Consider the following 15,214-nt stretch of genomic DNA (forward strand, 5'->3'; position numbering starts at 1 on the left):
AACACATCACCTGTTTGCTCTTGACAGCAGCAGCCTTGACAGTTCTGCAGAATCTCAGCTTAGTGCACATAGACCTTCATATCAAGGCCATATACGCCACATTTGTAGAAAATATGGTTTGGGGCAGTGCGAGTGGGAGGGGCAGAGAACATGACTGAAGGCAGCCAACAGCATAAACACCTGCCATAAACGCTAAAGTGCAAGTTCTCCAGGATGGGACATAAGTGTCACTGTTAGTGGGATCAGTGACACTGGTGGGTGGACAGGCCTGTGGCCCTTTAACTGTTAATACTGGCCCCATCCCAGCTGCCTGACTTAGCTGGTGGTAATCCCAGCTGGCCTCTCGCTTGCTTGCTTCTTAATCCTGAATCCCTTTCCCTGACCCACCTGACTTACTCTCCAGGCTCCCCTAAGGCCCCAGTGCCCCAGATACTCAGGCCTCTCTCCATCTCCACCTCCGCCTCCCCTATGTCTGGGTTTTCCTCCTTACAGTGCTGTGGCACATACTGCAGCCTGACCCAGATTCTGGGACTATTGTTCCCAGGACAGGTCTTGAGGGGGCATCTAATTGTGGAAATTGCAAAGCTGGGAAGGACTCTGTGATGCAGGTGCAAGGTGGTCAATTTTCGCTAACTCTAAAATTTATAATTTTTAGCAGCATCACAATCCCCTTTGGGAATCTAATCAAAACTATGGTCTCCTTCCCCAGGGAAAAGCACATTCAGGGGGTTTCTGCATCCCATGTCCATCCACAAAGTTGAGTTAAGTATATCCCTACGTGCTTAGAGATTGCTTTAAGTACGCAAGCATCCTGTTGTTCAGTCTTTGTTATATTCCTTGAAACATTCTGTGATCTGAAGTTTTTCAACCTTAGGCTGATTGGGGGTATCCTCCCCCCCACTTAATTACAGAGAAGTTTGTGTTGAAGGAGGCAGATCGAGTGGCAAATGAAGCTTAGGACTTGTCTGGGAGAATGAAGATGAAAAGAATAGCTCAAGTCTCGTGTTTTGCCAGAAGGAGAAGGAACACGGCGTCCTCACGCTCAAGGCTTGTTCTAAACTTAGCCAGTTCCCGTGGTTCCAAAGTTGGCAAAATGAGCTCCCGCAGTCCTAATAAACACACTGTAGAGCAGTGACTCACCGAGACAGCAGCCATGTGCGGGCTGCGACTGCTTCTAGCCAGCCAGACAAGGGTCCTGAGACCCCCAGCCCCAACCCAGCAGAGATGTCCAATGTAAGGGTGAAGACAGCTTAGGCATCAGGTTGCCCTGAAGAACTAGCGAGGCTTTCCAGCTGCAAACCCAGTTTCTCATCACCCAGAGAAGGAAGTGGAGGGGGACTGGTGAGCAAGGGGGCAGGCCTGGGGGTCACACAGTGAGGGACGCAGGGAGGGAGCCATCTTCTGGTGGGATTCCATACACATCAGGGCTTGGAACAAGGGAGACACTTGGATACAACAACCCACCTAGGAAGGATGGTGTTCCTACATGCCAAGGTTTGGCCAAAACTTCCCCATTCACATCTGGACATTAGTAGAAAGTAAGTTCTAGAAGGAGAGCCAGGTAATGCTCCTCTGTTCCACCTGACCCTACTGTGGCTAGGTTGCCATGCGGGATGCTGGGTGGTTTAAGGAGCTACACTTGTGAAGAGGGGAGGTTCTGAGGAGGGTGGGTGGGTTTGGGATTCACCACTGAGACAAATGAGCATGGTCACTATCTCCAAGGAGTTAATGGGCTGTCTAATAGGCCAGGCTTCCTTGGCAGAGGCTGGGGCAACCCCCCAGGAATACCAGCCTCAGTATCTGGAGTGCGAGGGTCTTTCAGGGGCTGGGTGGTGCTGACCTCTCCTGCAGAGGTCAGGAAGAGTGTCACCTAAGCAGCTAATAGAAGCTGCAGCTGGAGAAGGGAGCTGCCCAGGGTGGCATATAGCAACAGGATGGGGTGGGGACAGATGGCCCAGGCCAGGAAGGGGAGGACAGGCTAGAAGTCTGAGGACTGGAACAGGGCAGGATATTGGTTCTGAGCAAGGTAGGAATGTGCCTCTGACTGGTGTCAGGGGACACCAGACGGGCATGGGATATCAGATGGCCCTAATGAAATAGGCAGTGCTGAACATCACAGCAGAGGTGACCTTTCATGATGCCCTTAGGAGTCAACGAAAACTACAGGGAGGAGCTTGCAGGTGTCTGTCCAGTATGAGGAAGGGCTTCTCGAGGGCACAGTCACAGTTCCTAGCAATGAGATGGAAAGTGGTGAAGTCCCAAGAGCTGGAAAGCTTCAAGTAGGTCCTCTTGGTGGGAAGGGTAATATCAAAGTCCCTCCCAACCTTAACTATCTTTGGATTGGATCCCTCCAGAAGTCTGTTGAGAAAGAAGAGCAAACATTTCTTTGTTTTTTCTCAAAGTGGGAAAGCTAAGACCCAGACAGAACACTGCACCCAAGGTCACACAGAAAGACAGCAGAACTGAGAACAAAACCCACATCTGCTCTTTCCCAAGCCCCAGACTTTCCCATCTGGTTTCCCAACTGGTGTCCCAGCCTGAGCTATTCTGGGCTGGCTCCCCCACCGCCACCCCCTCTCCAGGACAGAGAGCACCTATGGGAAAACACGGCACCGCCTGCAGGCTCTAAGGTAAGGTTGGCAAATGAGCACCGAAGAACCTGTCTCTGCCCAGATAATTAAGGATAAAAATATGCAGCACATGTCCCAACTCTGGCTCCATCCCTGCATCCTCAGGAGGGGATACAATGGGCAGGCATTACACTGACTCTGGCTCTCAAGACAAGGAAAGTCACCTTGACATTGTCAAAGGAAAGTGCAATCCACAAATGAACTTTGTCCTCCAGGCCACCAGGGGGACCCAGTTAGCCTGACATAGATCTTTGGTTTCCAAGTAAGTTCCTTGGAACACCAGTGCTTCAAAAAGACTTGAAGAGAAGTTTTCGTTTTTGTTTTTTTTTTAACAACTTCTCTTGAGCTATTATTCATATTCCATACCATCCACACATTTTGAAGTGTACAATTCCATTGTTTTTAGTCTACTCACAGTTGTGCTGCCATCACTGCTGTCAATTTTAGATTATTTTCATCATTTCTAAATAATCTGTGTTCCCATCTCCCCCAAGTCCTAGACAACCATACTATTCTTTCTATCTTTGTAGATTTGCCTGTTCTGTGCATGTCATATAAGTAGAATCATATAATACATGATACTTTGTGTCTGGTTTCTTCATTTAGCATAATGTTCAGCCATGTTGCACCTGATTTACTCCTTTTGTTGACCAAATAAGCTTCCATGATGTGGCTACACCATTTTTGATGGTGAATTCAAAAGTTAATGGATATTTATTTCCACCTGTTGACACTTCTGATTGAAGAAAAGTTCTCCATCCCCCTTGTAGATCCACAGTGCCCCTAGCATATTAAAGGCTCTGACAAGTCCTGCATTGCGGCAGCCTTTTATCATTACTTGACCTAGTACTTCCCCAGACTTCCCTTGTAGTCCTTCACACACAGAAATCCCAGCGACTTGTATGTCAAGATGTACGTTTGTGATGAAAGTAACTTGACTAAAGAGCAGATCCTAACCCAGAGTCTCACTGAAAGAGGGCAGCTATAAAAAACTTTCCAGTTCTAAAGGAAAAATACCGGATGGTTTCACTTTTAGCAGGAGTATAAAGGACGAGGGGAGAAAATAATAATAATAGTGATAATGATAATAAAAAATAACTATATCCCAGAGACATTTTACAGGGGTGGAGTGGGGAATGGGATCAAAAATGGGGGGGGAGGTGGGAAGTGCACTGGACTATGGACTATGGTGATGGCACACGGGTGATTTGGTGATGGGAAGCCCATGGGGATTACAACTGAGATGGAAAAGGCACAAAATGAAGTAAAAATAAAGTATTATTAAAAAAAACAAACTTTTAATCAATCTACATTAAAGAAAAAAATTTCCAGTTCTTCTGCTGCTGCCACTTGAGGGATTTTTTTTTTTTGTAAACAAAAAATGCCAGGAATCCTGACAAATGCACCTAACTGGAGACCTCACTGACGACAGCCAGCCATGTGTTTTCTTCTTTGGCCATCAAATGTTCTTAGGTCATAGTACCCTTGGGATTTGAGCAAATGCTTTTATGACCATGGGAAGAAACCCAGCGTTACACATCTACCTACGCACACTCACAAGTGTATGTGCAATCACGTGTATGAGTCTTACAATGTACAGTGTCGTCCCAAGTGACTCCTATTCTATCCCACTTTGCTTCAATAAATATACATGCTTTTCACTAACTGACAAGACAAAACAATTGTGCCGATGCAAATCAATAGCTACCTGGAGCTGGGGAATGAGGAAGGAGATAGACTGCAAAGGGAGCTTTTAGGAGGGTGGCAATATAGAGTAACTGTTAACAATTACCAAAACTCATCAGACTCTGCACTAAAATGAGTGGATCTTAGTATATATAAACTGTACTTCAGTAAAACCATTTTTTAAACTTTGCAATAGACGATATGGGGGAGAAAGATGGAGCAGGAGAGAAGGACCAGGCTTAAGTAGGTCAGCTGGTAGGGCAGCTGAGGGAGTTTGCACTGAAACAGGGGGAACCCGGTGATTTTGAGCCAGCAGGTGCTCCAGTCTGTGTTGAGAGTGGTCAGTCAGCCGCTATATGGTGGGATGACCTGGCAAAGGGAAATTTGAGCCTAAACTAGGGAAGTAGAAAGGAGCTAGAGCAGAGAGCTCTTTGGGTACTAGAAAAGCTCTGAAGACATCCCAATGCAGTGGGTAGGGAGCTGGGAAGTGGTGAGGGGACAGAGGAAGACTTAATGCATCTGTCATTTCTGCCCAGGCAAGCAGGTAGGTGTGGGTGCCTTCAGGGGGCAATCAAGTTGGAAGTGGAAGAGGATGAGATCACATAACTTCTTGAGTCTTAAGGACTGTGGGTCACCCTAAGAAAATGTTGGGAGGTCAGAGTATCTTTGCCCAGAGCTCAGAACAGTGAAGCGGGCTAAATGTAAGGTCTTGGGAACCCTGGTTAAGTCAAAAGAGACTGGGAATTTGGGGGAGGTTGGGATTGGGAAGGACAAGGGAAGAGTGGAGAGCACCAATATTTAAGAGTATGGTAGAGTGAGTGGAGAGAATGTGGCCGGTGAGATCAGAGGAACGTGGGGTGTGCAAATTGTGACCAAGTGATGAAAAGGGTGAGCTGTCACAGTGGACACAGCGATGAAAACTGAAAGGGGACAGTCGTGGGGGGGGGGGCGGGGGAGCTCTTTTGTAAGGGGGGGAGGGTAGAGGACAAGGAAGTAGAGGCAGAGCAAAGGCCCTCCTTGGGCAAGTCTGACTGAGAGAAGGGAGAAAGGGGGGGTCTGGTCCTTGGGTAAAATCAAGCCATGAGATGAAGCTGTGGGTGATGGGCAGGAGCAGGAGAGCAGAGTGAGCAAGGCCCGTCCTGGTCCAGTCTCCAAGCACACTCCCTCACCACCTTCTTGCTACTCTTGGAGCGGAAGCAGCCTCTTTGGGCAGCTGTTTTGTCCTTACTCATGCTTGGATTAATAGCAAATTCTAATTTCCTTCCCGACTCACTTCCCACCCTCAGGGAGTCTGGCAGGAGGCCCTGACTCCTTCCCTGCCCCTCCCCTTTCAAAGACAGTGACGCTGGTGCAACTGCAGATGACTCCAGCAGACTCATCACGAAGAGCCCAAGAAACAGAGTGAGACCCCAAAGATCATGTCTCCCCCCCCCCATTGGGGGGATGAGTCAAAAGTGAGACTGGAGAAGGGCCAGTTTGCTTAGGTCACCAAGCTGACCCCACAACAATGCACAGACATTCCAAGGCAGACATCCAGCAACACTTAGTTGGGGAGGTGGCCCCCCACCAGTCTCCAGGCCCCAATAGGGACCTCCCCACCTAGGAGGAGCTCTAAATGTCCTCCAGCTATACGGTCAGCCTCCTGGCTGTAATGGCTTCCTTGGGGAGGGGTGGGCCCAGTCCTGGCCCCTTAAGGGTGGGATGTGAGTTACATGAAAATTGGACCCACCTTGATCCTTGGTGTGAGTAAGGTCAACATGGTTGCCAAAAAGAGGCTGCCTCCACTCCAAGGAGCAAGGAGGTTTGTGAGGAAGGCCTACACTGAGATCAGGGCCAGGACGCCTTATCCACTCTACTGCTGTCTGGCTCTGTGACCTTAAACAACCTGCCTAACCTCCCAGGGCTTGGAAGTTCCACCCATCACCTCCCTCCATGTCCATTCATTCATTCAGTCAATCACAGTGTAATTCTTAGCATCTGCTCCTTTGAAAGGGGATGTGTCAAATGGGAAGAACTAAGGCTTTGGAGTCAGAGACTTGAGTTCAAATCCCCCTCTGCCCCTGACTAGCCACATGACTTAAACCAAGTCATTTGGTCTATGAGTGTCTCAGCTTCTTCATCTGCAAAATAACAGTAAGAATAACTACCTTACACAGTGTAAGGGTTAAGTTAAACTAGACAAGTGTGTGTAATAAACACTGAACACAGTAACTTTAAGTAGATAACAAGTGGCAGCCAGATAATGACAATTGTATTGGTGGTGGTGATGGTGGTGGTGGTGATTATGGTGTTGGTGGTAGTGATTATGGTGTTGGTGTGGGTGGTGGTGGTGGTGATAATGGTGTTGGTGATGGTGATGGTGGTGATTATGGTGTTGGTGGTGATGATGGTGGTGGTAGTAGTGATTATGGTGTTGGTGTTGTTGGTGGTGGTGGTGGTGATGATGGTGGTGGTGATGGTGGTGGTGACTATGGTGATGATGATGGTGGTGGTAGTGATTATGGTGTTAGTGTTGGTGATGGTGGTGGTGATGATGATTATGGTGTCAAAGATGGTGATGGTGGTGGTGGTGGTGATGATGGTGGTGGTATTGGTGGTGATTATGGTATTGGTGATGATGGTGGTGGTGATGGTGGTGGTGATTATGGTGGTGGTGGTGATAATTATGGTGTTAATGGTGGTGGTGATGATTATGGTGTAGGTGGTGATGGTGGTGGTAGTGGTGGTGGTGGTGGGAAGGATGATCTATAAAACTCAAACCAATGCCTGAAGCATAAAAGGTGCTCAAGATATTGCAGTTACTATTATTGTCAGTTGATGTGAATAATCACAATGCAATAAAAATCATTATATCATTGATTATAAAGTACTTAACAGGCTTCCTGATGTAGCAACTACATATAAAATAGTTGCTATTAATGTATTGATCTAAATGATGGCATCATGATGTGCCCAGTGCCCAACACCAAGTGGGTGCTCAATTCGCATTAACAGAGTTCTCTCCATTAACAGAGACCTCAGAGCATCTTGACCCTGTCAAAGCACCATGGTCATCTGGGATAGAGTCAAGCACCTTTGAATACCCAGAACAGAGTATGTGACTGCCGGGACCTCTTCCCTGGGACAGCTCAGGACTCAGATCTTTCTCAAAGCTGCTGTTGCAGGAAACAGATCTTTCCAGCAAACCTCAAGTCTGGTTCCAGATTCGCCACTACCTCTCCACCCACACTCCCTGTTTCTCAGCCCAAAAGTGAGCTTGACTTTTGCTCTCCCTGCTCAACTTTATATTCCCAGCTATTTATAACAAATGCTTAGAGCAGCCCTGGCTCGGGCTGAACGGGTGGGAAGAAAATCTGGCCCATCACATGGGCAGCCCCAGAGGCCCCTGGCGCCCAACAGCACATTCCCTGGCTCTTCCCCTGGCTCTCTCTGGCCTCCATCCAGCATCTGATCGGTTGGGCAACATGGATCAATGAGAGGTCATTTCATCTATCCCAATTACTGTTTTAAAGTCAGCTAGGCCAAGGGGCCCCAGCCGAACTGTGGCCTCAAAGTGCTGGGCTTTTCTTTCAAAGCTACCCATGCACCAAGGGGAAGCATCCCCAATTGCCGGGAGGCACATGGGAATGAGAACTGCTTCAGGCTCAACTGACTGGGGCCCCAATTCAATCGCTTGCTTTGGAGCTTGTCTGTTATCAAATCCCAGATTGAATACGAGTGACCCCAGAAACGCTAACCTGTGAAGAGAAGGGATGGCCACGGGAGAATGGCAGTGCCTGTGTGAGGAACTCTGGAGGTTCGCAGGAGACTATGAGAGGCAATGCCCAGGCCTGATCTGGGGATCTTCTGACAGACATGGAGAAACACGGCCTCTAAGCCACCCCGTGGCAACATCAGGACCTGGCACCATGGAGGTGGAGAGGTCCTCCCCCTCCAGGCTGGAGCAAGAGGCCAGCCTGAGACTCAGTTGGGAGTGCAGGAATCCCGGAGAGGCGTGGCAATCAAGGCTGCAGACGCTGCCATTACTTAGAGCACTCACTCCTTACAGCACCCCCTGGTGGCCAGGCTGCCTGGGAAAGATAATTGGGTCAGGCTAAGGGTTAAGATGGGTTCACCTTTCTCTATGACCTTGACGCACAACTGCACTGCGCCTATGTGTGTGTATGTTGGAGGCGGGGGACTAGATGTAAACTGCACTGCAAGTCACTGAGTCTCATTAGGCATCCTGCCAGCTGAGAGCTCTGGGAGGGAAGGACTGTATTTAGCTTATGCAATGTGGTCTCAGGGTTCAGCACACAGCCTGGAATGTTCACTTTACGAATGAATGGGTGAAGAAATGGGTGAAGAAATGAGGAAAGCCCGAACAAGACTGAGAAGGATGGGCAGTTGGCCCCACCCTTCCCTCTCCTGGCCATGCCACAACTTAGGGTAGAGACAGCGGAGCTGGGGCGAAGAGTGGCCTAGATGAGCTGGGTGCCTTGGGCTCCTAATCTAACCTCTCTAAGCCTATTAATCCCTCTTTATAAGACAGGGACCCTGGGAGTGTCTAGTCAGGCTTCTTGAGACTTAAACCAGCGAGATGGGTAAAGGACCTAATGTGATCATCTCAGCATACAGGCACTGGGACAGGCAGGCAGAGATGCACCCGTCTACCCCCAGTGCCCGGGCCCACTTCTCTCCCTACTGCAATAAGGTGCCTGCTCCAAACAAGGGCTGGCAGCTCTGTGCTGGCTGCTGTCTCTTGGCCTGCATCCAGGCCCAGACACACTGAGTGTGCCTCCACCAGCAGCAGCCACTCCTTTCTTCCTGCCTCCCTGTTCCCACCCACCAGCCTCTCTCCTCTCCCCCCTCCCCACCATCCCTTGCCTTCTTCCTTCAGTGATTTCTTTGTGTTCCTTCTTGAACGGAAAAGCAATGTTTCTCTCTGCTGGGCAGGCAACCTCTTCCTCCTCCCTCTTCTATTGTGACAGTGCTCACAGCCCTCTCCTCTCAGGCCCCCTGGGCTCAGAGAAGCCCCCAGGTCCCAGAACCATGCCTGTCTCCCTGTGAGGAGAACTGGCATTGATTCAAGGAACAGTGCTCAGGACCTGGCCTGACCCCTGGGTCTGCTATAGATGGCAGGTGGGAGCTCAAGCTCTCTGGGCATTTCTCACAAAACATGGACCCATCCACCAACTCTGGGCTCTCGCCCACTCAGGCTGAGAAGACAGAAAAAGGGCTGCCTCACCAGAGCCAACACCCCAAGGAAATCAGCTTTTCAGTATTATCCTGGGCTCAGACCCCTCTTGAGCCCTCCCTTCTGGGAAAATACCTAGTGTAGCACCTTGCGACCACACCCTCCCACCTCAGGGCAGGAAAAATTGCCCAAACAGGTCTCATTTGTTACGTGTTTAGTATACGTCACACCCTGACCGCTTCAACCTTTACACGAAATATCTCATGTCATCTTCACCACAACCTTTGAGATCAATATCATTTTCCTCACATGTTAGCCATGAGGAAACTGAAATGACTTGCCCAAGGTCACATACATGTCAGAGGCTGTTGTGAGACACGGATATCTCTAACTTCAAAGCTGATGCAATTGATGGTCATCTTCTCTAATGCTTCCTCCCTCTAAAATAGAATAAATAAAATAAATAAAATAAAATAAAAATAAATAAAAATAAATAAATAAATAAAATAAATAAAACCCCTTCTTTACTTGGATGGATTTTGTGCAAATGGCAAGTCAGAGTCTCTGGACAGCGAGATATTCTGGGACACGCAGTTTGTTCAGAAGGGGCTGGAGAAGCATTGCAAGGCTTGCAGTTTGAAAACCAGCATTTTGATTTACTAGCTGGGTGGGCACGGCTAGGGATGTTACCTTTCCATGCTTTAGGTTTGAGGGTTTAGATTCCAGTATAATCAGGTAAGATCTTCTTGAACTGACCCCTCTCTCCCAGATTAAGACCCTTGAAGATCACACACACACACACACACACACACACACACACATGTACCTTCAAGGTACTGGAGAACTTCAAGTTACTCAAAAGCAAGTAGACTCTGGATAACAGTCAACATTTAGAAGGAGGGAATGGGTGGGGGAATTTACACATCATTTTATGACTTATCCCTGAACCACATATGCATGGAAATAAATGACTTCAAATGAGAAAAAAAGAAAACTGAAGTGAGATTTGGGCTGCCACCCAAAAACAAAGCTTGAAGTCAAGCTGTCTAATAAAACAAAAAAATCAACACATTTTGAGGATGTCACAGAATCCAGAACCTCCAAACCATAGCATGCACAAGGTCCAGGATATAATCCTGATATTTTATATGTTTAGGCCACAATGGAATTAAACTAGAAATTATTAACAGAAAGCTGATTTTTTTTCAATATTGACTGAGTAATCAACATACTTCTAAATAGCACATAGATCAAAGAGGTCCTGAGAGTAAATTTAAAAAACTTTGAACTATATGAAAATGAAAACACAAGTTATCAAACTGTGTTGGATGCAGAGAAAAGCAGTGCTCAGAGGGAAATGTATAGCCTTGAATGCTATAAGTTTACTGTAAAAAAAATTAATCTAAGTTTGCAGCATAGGAAACTAGAGAAAGGTCAATGTAAGCCTAAAGCAAGATAAAGAAAAGAAATAATAAAAATTAGATCAGAAGTGGTTCAGTTCTCAGCACTGTCAAGGTATCACCAGCCACTGCAGCATGAGTTCAATCCTGGGCCAGGGAGCTGACCCACATGGCACAGCAGACCTCTTCTGTCTCACCTGCTGCTTCCCTCAGCAGTGTATTTCAGTCCAGCTACCTGTTCTGCTCTCCCTCTTTCTCTGCTGAATCCTCTCACCACCACCCTTCACCTCTGGCTTACATCCCAGTTAGTTCTTCTATGCAAAAATTAAGATCAGAGACTAATGAAACTGAAAATAAAAAGTAAATGGAAGAAAAAAAAAGGAAACCCAAAGCATGGTCTTTGAAAAGATCTATAAAATGATAAGTCTCCATCCAGGCTAAGAAGAAAAGAGTACTAATATCATAGATGATAGAGAAATCATTAATACTGTCCCCATAGATATTAAAGGTAGTTTAAAAATATTGTGAACAAACATGATAACCTAGCTGAAATAGACCAAGCCCTCGAAAGCTATTGACTCCTAAAACTCAGCAAGAAAAAACAAATTCTAAATAGGTGTCTATCTATACAGAAATTGAATTAAAATAATGAATAATCTTCCCAAAAAGAGAGCACCAGAACAACAGTGTTAGCGAATGGACATTTCCTGACTTCAAGATTTACTATAAAGCCACAGCAATCAAGATAGCTTAGTATTGGCAAAGGCATAAGCACATAGATCAATGGAATGAATGGAAGGCCAGAAATAGACCCACACAAGAAGAGCAAAGGCAATACAATGGGAAAAGGATAATCTGTTCAGCAAATTGTGTAGGAACAATTAGATGTCTATATGCAAAAAAAGAGAGAGAGAGAGAGAGACGGATTTTATTCCTCTTATGAAAAATAACTCACAATGGATCACAAACCTAAATATACAAAGCAAAGTTAAAATTTCTGGAAGGGATCACAGGAGAAAAATCTAAGTAAGAAACCTTGATTTTAGCTTGTGCATAGGACACCAAAAACATGACCTGTGGGGAAGGGGGGAGACAGTCATAAATTGGACTTTATGAATATTAAAACCTTCTGATCTGTCAATGAATGATAATAAAGGAAATACCAGCTGAGCAATTAAAACCTCTCTCCCTCCCCAACCCTCCCGATACCCTTCTTCCCTCCTGACGTCCCAGTCACAGCACCACTCTCTGCAGGAGCCTCTCGGGATTCCATGGGAGATGCTCATTCATTCGTTCACTCATTCACTTCTTCACTACATCTTATGGTCCTGGGAGTACGGATAGGAAAGTTGTTCCCTGCCTATACTGGCCTGGCAGTGGCTAAGGGTGAAAGTTGAAAATATTCCATGATGTTCCGGTACCAAATGCCATAGGATTCCATAGTATGTGGAAGTGGGAGTTACAAACAGGTGGGCATGAGACCCACATGTGCCTGCAAAGACCTGAGAGAGGCTTACTGTGAGGGTGGCTGCCAGGCTTCCTGGCACTGAACCTGCCAGGTCTCAACGTGCCGCTGGCTCTGCGGGCCTCCCCAGGTGGCAGACAGGTGGACAGGTAGACAATCCTGTGGCTTCAAGCCCATGCCGGGTTTGTCATCAGGCCCCAAAGCAGGGCTGCTTGGTCCCCAGGGACTCAGAGTCAGTGGGAAAATAGGTCCTTTGGTTTCTGCCTGCAGACCCACCTGTCTTCCAAACGTGCCTGATACCAGTTGGTGGCCCTGCCGAGCATCTAGCCGGTGGCCAACATGTCCCAGGAAACCCCTTAGTCCCTAGCAAACTGGGACAGTTGGTCACTACACAAGAGAGGACGTAGGAAAGGGAGGTGCCAGGGTATGATGGTGGGCCAGCCACCCTACTGGGGCTGTGCCCAGGGAGACTCCAGTCAGTGTTAGAGAGAGGGAAGGGGGAGCTGTGGTTTAAGCCTCCCATGGGTTATAGGTTTCTAAGTGAGGGGTGAGAAACCCAGTAAAGGTTGTTTCCTTAAGAAATTTACTCCTGATTTTAAGTAGCCAATCTATGTATGACCAGGGGAAGAAACCAGAGGATTCCAAAACAAGAAGAACCTCACAAGAAAAAGACAGATTTGGAGCTAGAAAGGATGCCGGACACCGACTTTTCACCATATCTCTACCCACCGAAAAGGCTAGAAAATGAGGTTTGTCGTACAGAAAGTGAGGAGACCTCGGTTCGCATGGCGGCTGAGTCACAGGCGAGGGTCCCTCTGGATTGTGGGTGACTTTCCCCTTGATGGTTCCACAGCCCCATCACTACCTCCTGGCAATCCCTGCCACTACCGGGCCAGTGTTCTCTCCGGGAAGTTCTTCCCTGCTATAGCCCTGTTCTTCCTCAGTTTTACTTCTTCCTGGAGGTTCTTGTCACAGAATAGATTAAGTGCCTTGCCCTCATCAAATGTCAGCGTTTATCCTCCTCTCCCACCTCACCACCCCCACTCCCATCTTCTCTTCTCCTGCCAAAGGCCCTCCCTATCTGGTTGCTAGAATGTTCTGACAGCCGCCATGGAGAAAGGCAGGTGGGAGAGATAAGGTATCATGCCCAGGCTCACCCAGGTAATAAGTGGACAAGCCCTTTATCTGGCCCCATGTCTGTCTAGCTCTTCTGGGGTTCCATGCAATCCTTCATAAACTCTATCTCTACCCCTGTGCTCATGTCCTGGGGAAGCTCTAACAAATACCATGAAGTAGGTGGCTTCTAACAGTGGAAATATATTCGCTCACAACTCCCGAACGCCCCTCTTGCCTCTTCCTGGAGTCGGTACTGTTAGCATCCCTTGGCTCACAGGAGTATCGCTCGCCTCTCAGCCTCCTTCCCAGAGCCTCCCTGTGAGTCGGAGTCCTCATATGTCCTTGTCTCCTCTGTCCTTGTCTCCAAGGTCAACATTTGCCCTTCTTGTAGCACAGTCCCTGGATTTAGGGCCTGGCCTCATTCAGTACAACCTGATCTTAAATTGATTATATTAACAAAGATCCTATTTTCAGATCAAGTTACATTCTCAAGTATCACAGCTTAGGACCTGGAGAAATGTTTTGGGGAGACACCATCCAATCCACTACAACCCCATACTGAATGTGGTAGGAGTGAATTCAGCAGGCAGAAGCTGCACAGAAAGCATCATGTGTGGGTGTGAAGGAGGGCGGGGAGGGCCCCAGGGAGCAGGCCTGGCCACCCCAGGCCGGGGACAGTGCCCCAGACAGAAGGCTGCTCTGTGCCTGTCACCAGACTGTCTCGTGCTTTTCCTGGCAGTTCCATCTGCCTGGCAGGGCAGGAGGGAGGGTGGGCGGGAAGGCGTGCAGACAGGGAGGGCGCCCAGGAGGAGAGGCAGCACTTTCAGGCCTAAACTGCTCCTGAGCAGCGAGCCCTGGGTGGGTCACAGCGTCTGTGTCTGCCAGACGCCAGCTTCTCAGCTGCTGCCCAGTTAACCTCATCTGTGAAGCCGCAACTCAGTCTAGAGCCTGCTGAGCCTTGGCCAGGGCTGGAGTCAGAGGAATTTTTCTTAAAAGAAAAGAAATAGAGGGGCACTCTTAGGACAGAGAGTGCAATGCTTTCCTCTTTCAGAACCCCTGGACTGCAGCCCCTTTGTGGGCAAGACAACCTTGACATTACAGGATTTAAAGAGACCTTAGAGTTAGCCCTGCAGGACTCTTCCTGCATCACAGGCTGGGCAGTTTTGCCAAGGCTCAGCCCTACCAGGACCCAGCAGCATAGTCCAGGGTGCCAGGTCCCTTCCTCTAATACAAACAGGCTGGTGAACATGTTGTCTGCCTTTGTGGTAATTCCCTTTTCTGGACATGAGACCACTTGACTTTGACTCAGGACCCCTGCTCTCAGTATGTGAGATCTGGGGAGGCACAAAGGAGCATGCTATCTGGGGCACCACCCCTGGGCCCAGGGTGACCAGGCCTGCTCCCTATCTGGGGACCTCATGGCCCCCCTTGCATCCTATCTAGGGCACCCCAGTCATTAGATGACCACATCCTCCCCAGTAGCCACAAAGGTTCAGCGTGAGACCCATGATTCTAGCAGGTCACGATGGGGCATGGCTGGGTGTTGACAGGCTAGTGGAAAGAAGTGTGCATCCCTACTGCCCAAGAGCTCCAAGATGTGAGCCTGCAGCCACCCAGCACTAAACAGGAGAAACCAGAGCTACTGGGTGGTAGCATGGTACCAACCTCCAGGAAGGAAGAACTAGAGATCAGTCCATTGTTTGATTTAGAATCCAGGCTCCTCAAGCTAGGTGAGCCCTTG

Source organism: Condylura cristata, unplaced genomic scaffold (genome assembly GCF_000260355.1).
Source record: "Condylura cristata isolate star-nosed mole 26May11 unplaced genomic scaffold, ConCri1.0 scaffold00017, whole genome shotgun sequence".
Lineage (NCBI taxonomy): Eukaryota > Metazoa > Chordata > Mammalia > Eulipotyphla > Talpidae > Condylura > Condylura cristata.